This window comes from Lissotriton vulgaris, chromosome 1_1, assembly GCF_964263255.1.
Source record: "Lissotriton vulgaris chromosome 1_1, aLisVul1.2, whole genome shotgun sequence".
Classification (NCBI taxonomy): domain Eukaryota; kingdom Metazoa; phylum Chordata; class Amphibia; order Caudata; family Salamandridae; genus Lissotriton; species Lissotriton vulgaris.
This window is the reverse complement of record NC_141685.1, coordinates 681,725,396-681,742,070: the sequence shown is the minus strand read 5'-3', so window position 1 is coordinate 681,742,070 and position 16,675 is coordinate 681,725,396.

The window sequence follows — 16,675 nt, the reverse complement described above, 5'->3', positions numbered from 1 at the left end:
GGATGTATGCTGTCGGACTCGGTTCGGTCGGACTCCCACAGAAGTCAATTAGAGCCGGTCATACGGCGCGTACATGGGCTACCATTGACTGAATGGGTACGTTGCAGACAAGTGCGCCCCCTACAGTGGGTAAGCACCGGTGCCATACGCACCATACATGCCTGTGTCGGGGAGACCCTTGGGTCTCCCCCTGTGTCTGAGTTGTAAGGCTGCGGGTAACAGGGGGTCCTATGCGACCCCCAAAGTCCAACTCTGGGACCTATTGCAAGCCGGAAGCTCCGACTCGTTCAGGCTGTCCAAATCGAGCATCGTACTAGCTCGGTCGTGAAACATCTCCATTGCGCGCCACAGTCAGCTTACGGCTGAGTCGTGAGAGGTTCGGACCCGGAAATGATTCGGATGGAGATTTCGTGCTTGTTCGCATCGTACTTCGACGTCCGGACCCGTGTACGAACCAGACGGAAATTCAGCCTCTGAATCGGGTCCGCTAATGCCAAACCCGATTCGGTGCCCTTCCGACCAAGATAGGAATCGGCCCCTTTGTGTTGAATATGAAGAGAAAAAGGAATTAAAGTTGGGGACCTCACACTGCCCCAAGAACATTATCTGTTCTTCAGATAACTAAAATGCCACAGAGGTAGTAAGAGTTCATTCACATAAGAGATATCTGCTATGTGGGTTGTCCATCACTAATACTTCACAGCAACAAAAAAACTGAAATAGCCAAATGAACATGCATGAAACAACCAAAGAGATCTGTCACACACTTCTGGACAATTCTGAGGACTCAATTTAGTCTACCACTGAAGGTTCCAAATATCTACATACTGACCTCTACTTTACATCTCATATGGGATAATAATAACGGAGCTCATCCGAATAAATCTCTCCAATTCTCTCCCACTTCAACTATACCAGCCCAGGACCACAACTACACACACAATCTCAGATTAGTCAACACAGTGCAGTACTTAGCTAAGCAAATTATAATGATAAGAAATACAATAAAGGGGCCTGCAGGGCTGTTCAAAGATGCCAGTATAATGAAAAACACAAAACTGTGCGTCTGCCTCTCACGCTTCATCAGCCACCGCACAGAAACATGCTGGATCCCATAACACAATAAATGCACCTTGGTGGTCATCACGCATGATATAGAAATACTTAGGATGAAAACAATGACAGCATCCTTCAAATCACATACCCTATATATTGTAGCATGCTACTCATGGAGGAAAGTGCCACACAGAGAGGTAGTCAGCACTATATAATGACTGCAGTACATTACAATAGTTACAAAATTAAAAACAAGAATGTATGTATCCTTTTGTACAATTTAAATATATGTGTGTTCTCAAAACAATGGATGAATGTGGTAGTTTGGGAAGCCCACCATTGCAGATGGGGGTCTAGGACAAAGATGACTCTTATACGTCTTGAAAGAAATAAAGAGCGCAAAATATCATAAAAGATATTTTCGTAAACACTGTATCACATTCTCAAATTGGGTAAGCAATCTCTAGTTATGATTATGTCATGAAGGAAATTGGCCATATCATTCCTCAATAGTTTATTAATTGCACCTCTCCTGTCAGGTGGAAGAACACTACAGACAGTCTGGTGGTACACAAACTATGACATGATGGCATATGAATACATCAGTGCCTTGTTTAGAGGACATATATCGTAAAGTGCATGCTTGTGTCAAACAGGTCAGCCAGCTTACTGGCATTACAACGTAATTCTGTGGCAAAGTACAAGCCACTTGTGTTACTTGACCATACAATGTGCACTAAACTGGTGTGTTCAAAATTGTTCCTTGAGTAGAGCACAGGCAAATAAAATTCAAATTCAAATTTAAATGAAAATGATAAAATCCATTTGATAATTTTGGGAGATATGCTAATAAAGTTAATCTCACTTTTAAGCACCCTGGTCAAGGAGGATTCTAGTAGGATCTTCTCTTGAATCAGAACACAAAACTATTCAGTAACATGCTGCACATTGACAGGATAAAGGACTGATCATTGCACCATGGACATAAGCAAAGCCTTTAAGAATGTCTTGACAAGTTATGGCAAATGATCTGGTTAAATGTAACTTTTCATTTACAAGAGCAGTTGTTACTTAAATGAATGATGTCCTTGTCTTTCTTACTGGTGCAAGGGTCATAACAGGGGTTCTCTCTTTTACTTCCTGCTTTCCCTTCTGATGTTGGAACATTAAAGTATAACATTTAAAAAAAAAACAGCAAGTGGCTGGATTAGGACTTGAAGTGCTTGAAGGGACAGAGCTCATTTTAATCTCTATATTCTGTCAAATTACGAATAATTTCCTCCATACTGCTCATGTGCTCTGTAATAGACTGTCTAAAATTGTATGTACCTAGAAGGTCAAGTCAGAGGAGGAGCCCTTGGACAATATGTTGAACTGACGATCACTAAGGCAACACAGAACAAAATAACCAGGAGGGTCTGATTAAACATTTAGCAGATTGGCATGTGTAATGAAAGCGTTTATTGGTTGAGGAAGGTGAAAACCTGACTCAGGCAACAGCCACAATGTTTATCAGGGTGAACCATTAAAAATCACAGAATTAACCTGTGCTTAACCCTCTGACACAAAAGCAAACAGACTTAACTTAGAGGCAATGTGTTAAGTAACAATGCAGTGCATAAACAGTAATAACGTGAAAACACTACATAATAGAAAACCAACACCAATTTAGAAAAACAAGGAACACAATAAGGACTGAAATGAGACCAACATGACTAATATCCAATCAGTAGTACCCGAGGTATGCCATTTTAAAATTGCAGGTATGTATAGCACCTACAAGGTGCCACTCACGTTCATCTGGTTGACCTAGAATGAGGAAAAGTCACATGTTCTGGTCAACTGCTATGGATCGTGGGCCGGACACAGGGACAAGGTTAGCCTGCTGAAAAAGTTACCTTCTCAAAGTCCAGTACAAGCAGTTCAAAACTTCACGATTTTACAGGAGGAGCTCAGCTGATGCCAGCCAAGGGTCCAGGACCTGGGGAGGCACCTTTTGAGGTTCAGGAACTCACTCCAGCACAGGCCAGCAGGGCTCAGGTCAGTTCAGCTGCAGGTCCAGTCGTAGGTCCAGGCAGGGCCAGTTGCAGGTCCAAGCAGGTCTGCTTGTTGCAGGTCAGCTGGGCAGTTGCATCGTCAGCATATAGGGGGACTAGTAACACTCAAGATCCCACTTGAGGGGGTCTTCTTGTGCTTCCAACACAGCAGCCTCTAGACTATTGACATGGTGAAAATAAAGGGGGCCAGAATGCATCCCTGCCTCACAGCTCCAGTGATGGGTAATCTTTTGGTGCAGGTGCCATCTTCCCTGAATCTAACAGACACAGATATGTCCATATACGTGTCTGCCTGGAAAGAGACCAAGGCTTGCGCCATTCCTAAAGCCACAGTGGTCACAGCTCTGAACTGTTCACCCAATCAAAAGCCAAAGAGAGATCGATAATCCTAAAAATAAGGTTCCCCTTTTGGCCAGTGTGTATTTTTGAATTAGGAGGTGTAAGTTCAAACATTGTTCAATGGTACCCCGACTATCGCTGATCCCATACTGAGAGTCAACAATTATGTTCCTATCTTAACTCCAGTTAGAAAACTTTTTAAGACCACCTGACCCAGAACCCTGACTGTAGTGTTGATGGGTTAAATGATGAACATATAGCATTTTAGGTCTTCCGGGTCACCGTTTTTAAATGCTGTCACTGTAATGGATTGGGACCAGGAAATTCAGGGGCGATTGATGTGGCAGCATTTAAAAATGTTTGTCAACAAGGACTCCAAGATGGCGACATCAATCTCGAAAAGTTCAGCTGGCAAACTGTCTGGCCCAGTGGCCTTATTACAGGACAGGCGTCCGGTAGCACAAGTAAGGGAGTAAGTTAAGCCTTACCCTAGCACAAAATGCTGAGAAGGTGGTAAGAATGTCCTTAGGACAAGGGTCAGGGTTAAGACAGCGTTCCACCTTTAGGCTTAACCGCCTGGAAAGAGTCCCACAGAGTTCCTCTGGAATAATTTTAGACACCTCAGGCCTCCACCCTGATCCGCAGGAATCCAATGTTGCAGATCAGAGATCGATGAGGGAGGGTGCTGACTCTGATATTTTAGAACTAGCACCAGAGGGTTATGGTCACTCCACCCTGACCTTTTAATCTGGTAGCTCTCCAAATGGCTAGAGAGTGACATGGAAATCAGGACATGGTCCACAATTGATTCTTTCCTTCTACCAATATAAGTGGGATCTACCTGAACACTGGGTATAACCAGGTGCTAAGAATGAATCAGGCAGTTGAACTGTTCTCCTTAAAGCAAGTGTTCGAAGTGGCAAAGTGGGACCTAATCTTTGCGGAGGTGACCTGAAAAACAAAAACAGGGCCCTGGCCAAAGGAGGATATTGAAATCGCCCATAACCACAATGGAGACCTTTTTAGCTGGTTCAGCTCCATGGTGGATTAAAAAGTTCTTAAAATTCTCTATAGCAGAGCCTGTCTGAAATGGCATCAGAATGAGAAGAGTGACCGTTAGGAGGGTATGTATTCACAATTAATATCAGAGAATGATCTGATACACTGAGTGAAACCACCCCTATATATGGACAGTTTATCTTCAGCTTAGTCGCTACACAGTTTAATTCTACTGAGATTAAAATGCACAACCCAGCCTTGGCTTGAGCAGAAGGGGAAGGTATCTCTGGCCAAAAGAAGTGGGCACAATTGTCTAAAAAAGGGGTGGTTTTAACGGAGCAAGATTCTTGCAATGCTAAAATATGAAAGATTTAATAAAATCTAGCCAGCCTGGATCCCTAAATTTGGATTCTAACCCGACGATATTCCACAAAAAGAAACCAAATGGTTACAAGTGTGAGACTCTAGGGAGCCACCCCACACCTCTTCTTCTGCTAGTTGCTTCTCAGCCCGGAGTACGATACTGGGTAGTCAATCCATCCCCTCCAAGAAGCCAAAAATCTTAAATCTGTTAGAGGAGTTAAAAGGAGCAGGGTTCTCCCCAAGGGGCCCACAGTAAGACACTCTTGGATACTGAGAGCCCCATAATGACGGAGGTGTTCACCCCTCGACTGGAAAAAGATGACCAGATTGCTCCTAGGTGGGCTTACTGTACGACCCAGTGATAGTGGGGGGAAAACTCATTGCAGATCTATTTCCTGGCTTATAAAAGAAAGCCAACAGGTGCAACCTAATGCCCGATCCCTCTAAGCCTTAGAAGGAAGTCAGAATTCTTGCAGCAGCCAACATGTTGTTAGAATCGCCACAACAGAAGTCCCCTTTGGCAACTTGGGGCTTCAGCCAACTCACCCCACTCTACAAACCATAATTATCTGTGTGTGAATACTAGCATTTGCCTCTAATTTCATGGAAAGCGAGTGGGACACCTTGTTCTTGAGCTGTAAGAACCCCTCAAATGTGTTTGGATTAATTGGAGGCTCATCCACTAGGACCACCACGTAGGGGGTACAATTAGGCAGAAGATCGAAAAAATTGCCCCTACCGCAAAAGGCCCAGAGACTGGGCTCTATCGGTGGTGCCGGGTGAGCCTCAGTTTAGGTCCTAGATTGAGTCACCGTAGTAGTGGCATGTCTTAATGTCAAAGGGTAAGATACGGTGTGTTCATTAGGGTTACCCATGTCTGAATTATCGGAGCTGGTGTTCCTACTTAGTTGGGGGCCCTCTTGTCTTACTGGCGTGGGCAAGACTTATGGAAGCTGTAAAAGCCACGCTCATGGAAGAGAGTGAGTGGTCCATTAGCGGGGATATCCAAACTTGAGTCCCCAGGGGGCGGGGCCATAGTTGTTTGGGAAGGTGATGCATTAACACACAGATGATTGGTACAGGGCTCCTTTTCCCTAAGCTTTACTATTAGACCATCATTGATTCTAATAAGATTAGACACCCTTGAATTTAATGAAAGGGAAAAGTCTTTAACAAGTTTAAGATTATCTCTGAGAAGTACAACCAAGCTCTTGATACCGTCTGGACAATCAGTGGCAACAACTGCAGAAACCGAACCATCTCCCTGATGAGTACTAGAACTAATTTATTCAATAGAGGAGGGGGCATGGAAGGAGGAGTTATTGATGTAACCTGAGAATCTTGAGCAGACAGTGTCCCCTCTAACAAGGGGTCAGGGGCAATGATGGTTGAGGGGTAAAGGGGTGCAGTCACCTTCCCCATAGGTCCTGACTCTTTCCCAAATTAAAAACAGGTCCAGAGGATTCTTTGTCACATGGGCGACTATTTGAAGCATTGTCGTTCCCCCATTTAAAACTGAGTGATCTTAGTTTTTGCTTTCCTAGGTACAGCAAAACACACAAGATGATGGACGGAATGTTGCACAATGGCAAAACATTCACCCCCAGTCACAGATCTGGGTTTAATCCATTGTTATTTTGCTCACCAAGCCACCCCAGTTCAGACATGGCCATATGCAAATCAGTCCTGACCCTGTGTCTCATGGGAACAGTCCAGCCCGAACTGCCAAGCCATGTCTTCCCTGGACCAGAATCAAGAATCCTAGGACTGGTTTCTGGATATCAGCTGTCTTCAGCCAGAATAGCTTGACTCCAGTGGCGTAGTCAGCACGGGACCCATGTCTGAGTATACCCTTCCCATATAGGGTGAACAGCAAAACACACAAGATGATGGACGGAATGTTACACAATGGCAAAACATTCACCCCCAGTCACAGATCTGGGTTAAATCCATTATTTTGTCCATTATTTTGCTACCCAAGCCACCCCAGTTCACACATGGCCATATGCAAATCAGTCTTGACCCTGTGCCTCATGGGAACAGTCCAGCCCGAACTGCCAAGCCATGTCTTCCCTTGACCGGAATCAAGCATCCTAGGACCGGTTTTTGGCTATCAGCCATCTTCAGCCAGGATAGCTTGACTCCAGTGGCGTAGTGGGCACTGGACCCACGTCTGGGTATACCCTTCCCACATAGGGTGAACAGCAAAACACACAAGATGATGGACGGAAAATTGCACAATGGAAAAACATTCACCCCCAGTCACAGATCTGGGTTTAATCCATCGTTATTTTGCTCACCAATCCACCCCAGTTCAAACATGGCCATAGGCAAGTCAGTCTTGACCCTGTGCCTCATGGGAACAGTCCATCCCAAACTGCCAAACCATGTCTTCCCTGGACCGGAATCAAGCATACTAGGACCGGATTTTGGCTATCAGCCGTCTTCAGCCAGGATAGCTTGACTCCAGTGGCATAGTGAGCACAGGACCCACGTCTGGGTATACCCTTCCCACATAGGGTGAACAGCAAAACACACAAGATGATGGACAGAATGTTGCACAATGGCAAAACAGTCACCCCAGTCACAGATCTGGGTTTCATCCATCATTATTTTGCTCACCAATCCACCCCAGTTCAAACATGGCCATAGGCAAATCAGTCTTGACCCTGTGCCTCATGGGAACAGTCCATCCCAAACTGCCAAACCATGTCTTCCCTGGACCGGAATCAAGCATACTAGGACCGGATTTTGGCTATCAGCCGTCTTCAGCCAGGATAGCTTGACTCCAGAGGCATAGTGAGCACAGGACCCACGTCTGGGTATACCCTTCCCACATAGGGTGAACAGCAAAACACACAAGATGATGGACAGACTGTTGCACAATGGCAAAACAGTCACCCCAGTCACAGATCTGGGTTTCATCCATCATTATTTTGCTCACCAAGCCACCCCAGTTCAGAAATGGCCATAAGCAAATCAGTCTTGACCCTGTGCCTCATGGGAACAGTCCAGCCCGAACTGCCAAGCCATGTCTTACCTGGACCTGAATCAAGCATCCTAGGACCGGTTTCTGACTATCAGCCGTCTTCAGCCAGGATAGCTTGACTCCAGTGGCGTAGTGAGCACGGGACCCACGTCTGGGTATACCCTTCCCACATCGGGTGAACAGCAAAACACACAAGATGATGGACGTAATGTTGCACAATGGCAAAACATTTACCCCCAGTCACAGATCTGTGTTTAATCCATTGTTATTTTGCTCACCAAGCCACCCCAGTTAAGACACGGCCATATGCAAATCAGTCTTGACCCTGTGCCTCATGGGAACAGTCCAGACCAAACTGCCAAGCCATGTCTTCCCTAGACCTGAATCAAGCATCCCAGGACCGGTTTCTGTCATTCAGCCGTCTTCAGCCAGGATAGCTTGACTCCAGTGGCACGTCTGGTTATACCCTTCCTAGGTACAGGCATGACAATGACAGATCTCTCACTACAAACCATGTCCTCGACTTCCACAATTGATTAATCAATTACTTGAAGAGCGCTGCTCTCAGCTGCATGGCTCCTTGCAGATTTAGGCTCCTTTTCTTAACACCAAGAGAATTATCGGATGCGTTTAGTTTGTCCATATTGTTAAAGAGGGACACAAATAATAGATAAGGGCAGAGGCAAGACACATCAGCCAGTCAGGCAATCAAGCAATCAGAATGGAGCAATTGCATCCAGTGTAGAGAGACAGGGCCACAGAGAGTGAGCTTACCAGGCAATGGTCAACTGATGCTGTGAAGAGAGCCAAGTGAGTTGGCCCTGCCCTGCCTCTCCCTGGAGTCGATGGGCACAGGGCTGGCCTCCCCTGGGCACAGGCTTTGCCTGGGTGCGACCCACACAAGTCCTGCACTGCATGATTGCAGGGAGAGCATTTCAGTGCATTGCTGACCACATCCCATTTTCAGCAACACCCTGCAGCTGCACCTGAGGTTTATTTTGCAGTGGAGGATGGAGTCCCCTTGATCAGGTAGGGTCATTAGAGGCTGGGTACCCCCGTACTGTGAGCCAAAAGTCTTGCACTGCAGAATTGCAGGGAGCGCATTTCGGTGCGTGGCTGATCCCATTTCTTTCCAGCAACATGCTGCAGCAGCGCCTCTTGCCGCATTTTGCAGTTGGGGTTGGAGTCCCCTTGAGCAGGTAGGGTCCCTGGAGGCTGGGCAGCCACATTCTGTGTGTCAAAAAGTCCCATGCTGAGGGATTTCAGGGAGCACTTTTCAGTGCGTGGCAGGCCCCAACCCCGTCAAGCAACACACTGCAGCTGCGCCTCTTTACGCATGTCGAAGTGGGAAATGGAGTCCCTTTGAGCAGGTAGGGGCCTGAAGGCTGTGTACCCCTTACTGTGTACCAAAAAGTCCAGTCAATCATGAATATTTTTAGGAGGATGGCGACACAGCGTTTTGGCGGGTTCCAAGGTTCACTCCACCTTCTTCAGTACATATATAATGATTAAAATGTATTGCACTCAGCCCTGAAGATACATTTGAGGTGTGTGTGTTGTTACGAAGGGCTTTAATACTCATTTCCTTTTCTTTAGATTATTTTGCATTCCTGGAGATGTATTTTTTCTTTGTTTAGACGTGGTTTCTACATACTCCTTCGACCTCCACTTCAGAGAAGTGCATTTCTGAATTCCACCAGCCATTATACAATCAAACAAAAACATCTGTAGTAGTGTCATCGCGCAGCTTCGCGTAGCAGTAATCTTGCTGTGTACTGAAGGCACCATGACATTTTTTAAGACAAAGAAAAGCGTCTACAAAACCTAATACAATTTTTTTTCACAAATCACTTTTGTAGTAGCTTACACTTTCTGATATTCACAAACTGCACTTTTGTAATAACTTGCACTTTTGTTGTAATTATGGGGCAGATGTATCAAGCAGTTTTACCCATTCTGTGTCTATGGGAAAATGTGTTCATACATCTGGCCCTCACACTTTTGTAGTAAGTGCCTTCCTCCAATTTTTCTATGTAAGGGTGTTGCAATACCAATCGTTGGCCATGTGGAGTGCTGGCCTTAGTACAAAAGTAGAAGTTACAGCAAAAGTGCAGTTTGTGAATACCAAAAAGTAGCAACCTTACTCAAAACAGTAAACTTACTCAAAAGTTTGTTACGTTTGCAAATTAGGCCCTGATAGTTCTTCAACTCTATTAAGTTATGCAACACTGGGGTTGGGTCTGATCAAAAAAGCACGGACCCTAAGAATGCATGAGCAGATGCTTTTAAAGAAGGCATCAAATATTAGCATATTTACATTTTAAAATTCATTCTGGTGAATAAATTGCTGCTCTTTGAAAATGGTGCCATTGTCTCTGTTTTCAAACCGTATGTTCAGATTCACCCCAATATTACTAGTTGATCACAATCCTAGACTATGTTTTAGTCTGGAGATACGTATTGCAGAAACTCCATACTGCATTCATTAAAAGCAAAATCTTACTTTTGAGCAAAATTGTTCTTACAAAAGGGCATTTTACTACGAATGAGTTTGAAGTCTTAACTAGAGACACTAATATTTGAGAAACACACAGGTATATCTTGGCACTTTTGGCCTTTGCACATTTTATAAATTAGCTGTTAGTATAGGAAGTTAATCTACCTTGGTAGTCAGGTTAGATGCAAAAGGATAGTCTTCACTAACATCCACTCTAGAAAATGAGGATACACAGCCTTGCGCAGTAACACACTGGGGTATATTCACATGAACGTGTGAAAACTACTGCAAGAGTAGCGTAAGGCAACTTTCAACATCACAGCCTATGACGGGAAAATAACCCTGTGCCAACATGGAATTCACAATGCGGTGGTAGCCTGCGATAGACACTAGATAACGCGGCAAATATCCTTGTGAAAATCAATGCCATGCCGCAAAAATGCGATACGCGAAGGCTAAAAAACATGCGATGAGGCCAACCGTAGTACAAAAAGTTGCAAAAACCAGCCACAGGCCTGCAAATCCCACGCGTCTGGCAGAACAATGCATCATAAAAACTACTGAAAAATCACACTAGAAACAAACCAGAGCACGTAGCAACATGGATGCATCCTGACCCAGCGCAGAGGCCAACTCGAACCCCACAACCCACACAGACTACCAGCAAGGAACAACAGGGTCAGGGAAGGCCTAGGAGAAGAGGCAGAGGAAGACGGTGTGCAGACCGCAGAAAACAAGACCAGCCTCACGGAAGTGACAGAACACTACCAGCAACTGACCCACTAGCAGACCACCTAAAATGCAGTCAGAGTGCCAATGAGGCAAATCAAGGAGGCCTATAGCCGCCGGCATGACATGACAACCTAAACCAGGCACAAACCCGCTGCCAACAGGAAGGCAGCAACAGTGACAGGAGGTGACAGTCCAGCGCCACAGGAGGAGCTAGAGGAAACCCAGGCCACAGTCATCAGTGTGAAAACGGTGCAAGGAGTAGGGAGTACGGACACAGCTCTAGAGGACATGACACAACATCAACAGGGAGTGTAACGAACAGGGACTGGGGGATAGGGGAAATGGCCACAATGGCATACATGCACAATGAGGTGTAGCACACTGCACACCCACAATTACCCAGGAACATGTCCCAGATCCCCTTGGCACACCGCAGCACACACACATTGCAAGAACAGCACACCCACATTGACGACAACGTGGTACAATGCGCATAGCCAACACTGCAGAACAGAGGACACAACTGGCTCCACACATGCACAGAAACATGCCTACTACATGTGACAGTGCTGGAAACTGTGAACTGGAAATGTACGCGTACGACCTCACATCAGTCATGTAGTCCAAATGTACACTGTCCCGCAGAAGAATCCAGCAACCCCCAAACAGTCACAATGTACATTACCATACATACAGTCTACATGCAAACCAGCACAATGCGCCGTTAGACATGTCAACACAATGTCAACATGCATCTCCCCTTCACATTGCAGAGGGGCACACAACACCTTCAGCAGAGCACAGAATACAACACATTCGTGATGCCGAAGACGACCACCACACCACCGCCACCGATGCCCTACAACAGCCCATGGATATCCCACGCAACCCCCCACCAGGACCTGGCCAGCCAAGCTACTCAGAGGAGAACACCGAGCCTGCAACAAACCACACAGCAGGAAGCAACCACAAGCACAGTTGGCTCACGACACTTCACCCACCCACACATGACACCCCAATGCCATGTGTCAGCCCGCCAAAAGGAGGCGGCCCAACAGTTTTGGTGGGGGCCGAACCCATGGAATGCGAACTAGAACACATACTTAGGTGTCTATCACCCTTCAGGGCCCACCCACACCCCACTAAGGAGATACACACTGAAATAGAGACACATGCAGATGCTCATTCACAGTAAAGATCTACGCACAGTTGCACTCAAATAACAGTCACACACCCATGTTGGCTCTGCATATGACGGCCCTGGCCACTCCCCTTACAAATTGAGTGGATGACAACAAAGATACATGTCCAAGCTCCAACCCGCTGCCTGCGGTAACATGTCTGCATCCGATATACACAGCACAATGTAATGTCGTAGGGCCCACGGCCCTCAAGCATACACGACCACAGGGACGCACGCATATGTCATGTTGAACTGGCTACGGGCACATGCACCCGGTCCCTTTATTGGCAGGGCCACATGTACAGTGATGCATGTGCGGGATGTGTGTGGGGTATGTCTGGTGCTGGCAACCACTTGAACATTGGACACCAGTGCAACAGAAACAGAAAACACATGCATAACAGAGTCAACTGCTGAGCAACATGGAGTGAGCCAGAGAAAGTCCAGAGGACAGCCGACATGCAAAATGAAGTGTAAGTGAGTTGCAGTGCACTGGGGTTGGGACATAAGAGGTGAGCGCACTTAAGTGAAGAAAAAGTCTCGGATTGTGTCCCTTCGATATATTCCTGATGCAGATGCAGTGCGGAGTATTAGACCTGCATCATCTTCACCATCAAAGTCTCAGGGCCCCCAGACTGTTTGAGGTGACCTAGCTGCGCAACCCCTCCACAGCACAAAACACAATCAGCAACGGACAATGGCCTGCGGTGCACTGAGTCACTGGCACTTGGAGTGCTGAGAAGGGTAACAGGCTGATGATGGCATCCACAACAGGTCTGAGAAACTCCGTATATCTGGACCACCGTTTCGACTCTGGCAGATGGCGGTTGGTGGTGATCCTTGTGGTGGTGGCGTGTGCCTCCTGCAGTGATACGACTTCCAGGTCGGCCGGGACTTGCTTTGGTGTGAGAGCCCTGGTGGGACGCATTTGGGCCTGGAGGCTGTGTACAGCACAAGGCAGCAGAGCAATGGTGTTGATGACCCCAAGGCCAACACTTCAGGGGCCATCCAATTTCTCTGAAGAAGGGGTCCTGGCCTGGACCAGCACAGAGTTAGTGACCACAGATGCATTGTGGCCGGCAAAGGCACCCAGCCAAGGTATGGTGACTTGCGGTGCAGTCAGATTTGCCATGCGACCTGAGCGGGTCCTCATCAATGTCTGAGGTGTACGTTGCTGAGGGTTGGGGGGGAGACATTGGAAGGTGTCCTCCAGGGCATGATGCGGAAGGTTTGATTTTATCCGGAAGCAGCAAATTGTGGGGTGGAAAGCGCAAGCCTCATTTTCACTACCAATTCTGCATGAAAACGAGCCCCTAGTCCATATACTCAGCGCCACCAATGTACAACCAGTGAGTGTCCATGAATGTCAGGGAACAGACTTAGTGGCACCGGGGCTGTGAGGGGAAGCAGTCTGCGATGATGCAGGTACACTGATATGAAATCTGCCATTGCTAACTCAAGACTCTGTGTCCTACTGGACCACAGTGTAGGCCGGATTCAGGGGTCAGCACGGGCCATTCACCGAGTGTCACCGGCATAGGTTGGTGGCCCCACCAGCCTGCGTACTTCAGGTTCAGTGGCACCACATGTTCGGTCCCTCTGAGACTGTGATCCGGCTTTCGTCGGACTGTGCGGCATCTTCGTCTTACTCCTCTCCGTGCGACCACTGGTGTGGCCATTCGTGATTCACGACTAGGTGCTGGATGTGAGACCTACTGGTCCCTCATCCACGTGTCGCCAGCTGGCGTTGAACAGAGTTTGTGGCACCATGTGTTTGCGGCCTTGCATTGAACAGTGTTTGTGGCACCACGTGTCGTTGGCTAGTGTTGAGCAGGGTTAGTGGCACCATGTGTCGCAAGATGTCCACATGGAACTATGGCTCACTGATCAGGGGTCTGGTGCTGTGGCCGCTGGCCCAGATTTGGGGTCACTGCCATTCAGGACCCCGGACACAGTTTCATGTATGGTACCTACTAGGCCGCAGAGGACGCCAGTGTAGTATGTGAATGAGGAAGTAGTAATGTGGGCCAGCGATGGTCTGAGAGGATGGCAGGGTTGTGGGCTTGGAGCTTACATAGGCGTGTGGAGGGCCCTCCTTGACACATGCCGGTGTCAGCAGGTGATCAGTGCGGCCTGGCTACACAGGGGCGGGCCTGACGTGTTTGTGGTCCAGCGGGCTGGCGTACGCTAGGCGCACAGGATGCAAGGCAACTCCACTCACGAGGACGGCGTCGGCCTTGTGGTGGGGTGGGAGGAGCCGCCCTGGCAGAGACATTGGGATTTCTGGAAGAGGACCACAACCAGAGCTACATGCTTTTTATTCACACCCCTACGCTGGCCTGGCATAAGCCAGGCCATCCAACTCTGCTCACGCTTACGGGGGGCGTAACAGGCAACATTTCCACGAGGACCCCCACTGGCTGGGGTGATATGGTTGCGTCCTCTGTTTACTACACTGCATACACCAGAGGTGTATGTCGCTGTGGATATGTGTGTGTTCTGCATACTGTGGTCTATCCAGCACATCGCCCCCACTCTTGGCATTGGGTACTTTCGCAATCATGGTTCAATTGCATCCTTCACACATGCCTGGTTGCCATCTCTCCCCACATCCGGCTATTATGTGGCTGAGGTGCCATGCCGTTGATGGCTCAGGTTCACGGCTTGCCCAGGTTAACATTGTAAGCTGCTCTGTTGTGTCTGGTGGGTGGGCATGTAGTTGGGCATGTTGGTTGTGGTTTTGTGATGTGTGCATTGCCAGAGTTGTGGATTGCATGGCTGTGGATTTGAGGTGAGTAGGGTGTTAATTTGGAACTTGCCAAGTAGCTGTGCATTTACCTTGTTGCCATCCTGGAAATGCTGGTTGCTGATGAACTGTCGGAGGATGAAGTGATCATGGACACTGGCTGTGTATTTGGAGGCAATTTTGGAAAAGGTGATGGACAGAGTTTCTGAATGATGCAGAATACTCCTACCCAGTCAAGAGATCAGGGCTTGATCCATCACCGTTTTTTAGCTCACTGCACCATCCCAGCTTCAGAACCTGGCTATATGCTATCTGTCCATCACCTTTTCCAAAATTGATTTTATCCACACTAAGTGTAGGAGGGTATACTCAGACGTGAGTCCCTAGCTCATTGCACCATCAGGATTCAAGCAAGCCGGGCCGAAGACGGCTGAAATGCCAGAAACCGGTCCCCGGTAGCTTGTCTCCTTCCCAGTATAAGAATTGGCTTGGTAGTTTGGTTTGCCCTGTTCCCATCATGCACTGGGACAGGAACAGACTAATTTGCATATAGCCAGGTTCTGAAGCTGGGATGGTGCAGTGAGCTAAAAAACGGTGATGGATCAAGCCCTGATCTCTTGACTGGGTAGGAGTATTCTGCATCATTCAGAAACTCTGTCCATCACCTTTTCCAAAACTGTGTATTTGGAGGCGACATTGGTGAAGGTCAACCGGTGTCCTAATGTTGCCTGCACATTGATGTGTGATGTGTGCTTTCTGTTGTGGTAATTGTGTGCTGTGTCACCAGGGGGCACAGTTAGGACGTGTGCTGTGGATTGCCCCCAACATGTGCGTGCATCCGGCTATGGCGTATGGTCCTTGCTTGGTCTCCAGCAGATCCTGAGCATTGTGTTAGACGTATGGGGACTGGGGTGTCAGGGTGATGGTGATGTCCAGGACAGGTGTGGGGGACTTGGATGTGGCTGGCCGTGAGACTTCTCCAACACTGGCGGTTGTTGGTTGGAGTGTGCCAGGGGGCAACAGGTGCAGCACAGTCAGCAACTTGGGGTGGGGTGGGATGTTGGTTGTCAGCTGTGTTGGTGCCTTAGGCCTGTTAGGCGATGATGGTCAGGATGCGTAGGATGGTTGTCCCTTTCAGCCTGTAGTGGACAGTGACATTTTCAGATGTTGGGTCTGTGAGGCAGGTGCATTTCCTGGGGGCAACTGTCTTTGTCTGTGCTGCCTCTGTGGTGGTCCTGGGGTGGATTCCGTGTGGGGGTTGGGGTCATAGGGTGGTGGCAGTGGGTGTTGTGGCGCTCTTGGGAGTCCGGGCTGTATGATGAGTGGCTCCATGGTATCTGTTGTTCTTCAGGTGTGGCTCTGTGCTGGGCTCCGTTTTGTGGTGCAGGCTGCCATCCGACCTTACACCACGTCAAAGCAGGTGTTAATTTCCTGCTGCTTAATCCACCTTATTGCGTGTTTTGTGTTCTCATCGCCGATCTGGCCGGTCGCTGAGAAAGTTGAGGTGTGGTGTTGTCCTGTTTTTTTGCACGGGAACGCCTACTCTGCATCTCAATATCGATAGTTGCGGGGGTCCTCTGTGGTGATTTTTTTTTGCAGCTTTTATCACGGGTAAACTGGTGCTGTGGGCTGTTAACACCATCTTTGTGAATGGGAAGGTAAATTTATCACGACTTTGGCTGCGATAAAGTGGCGTTAATGCGGCGCTAGCTCC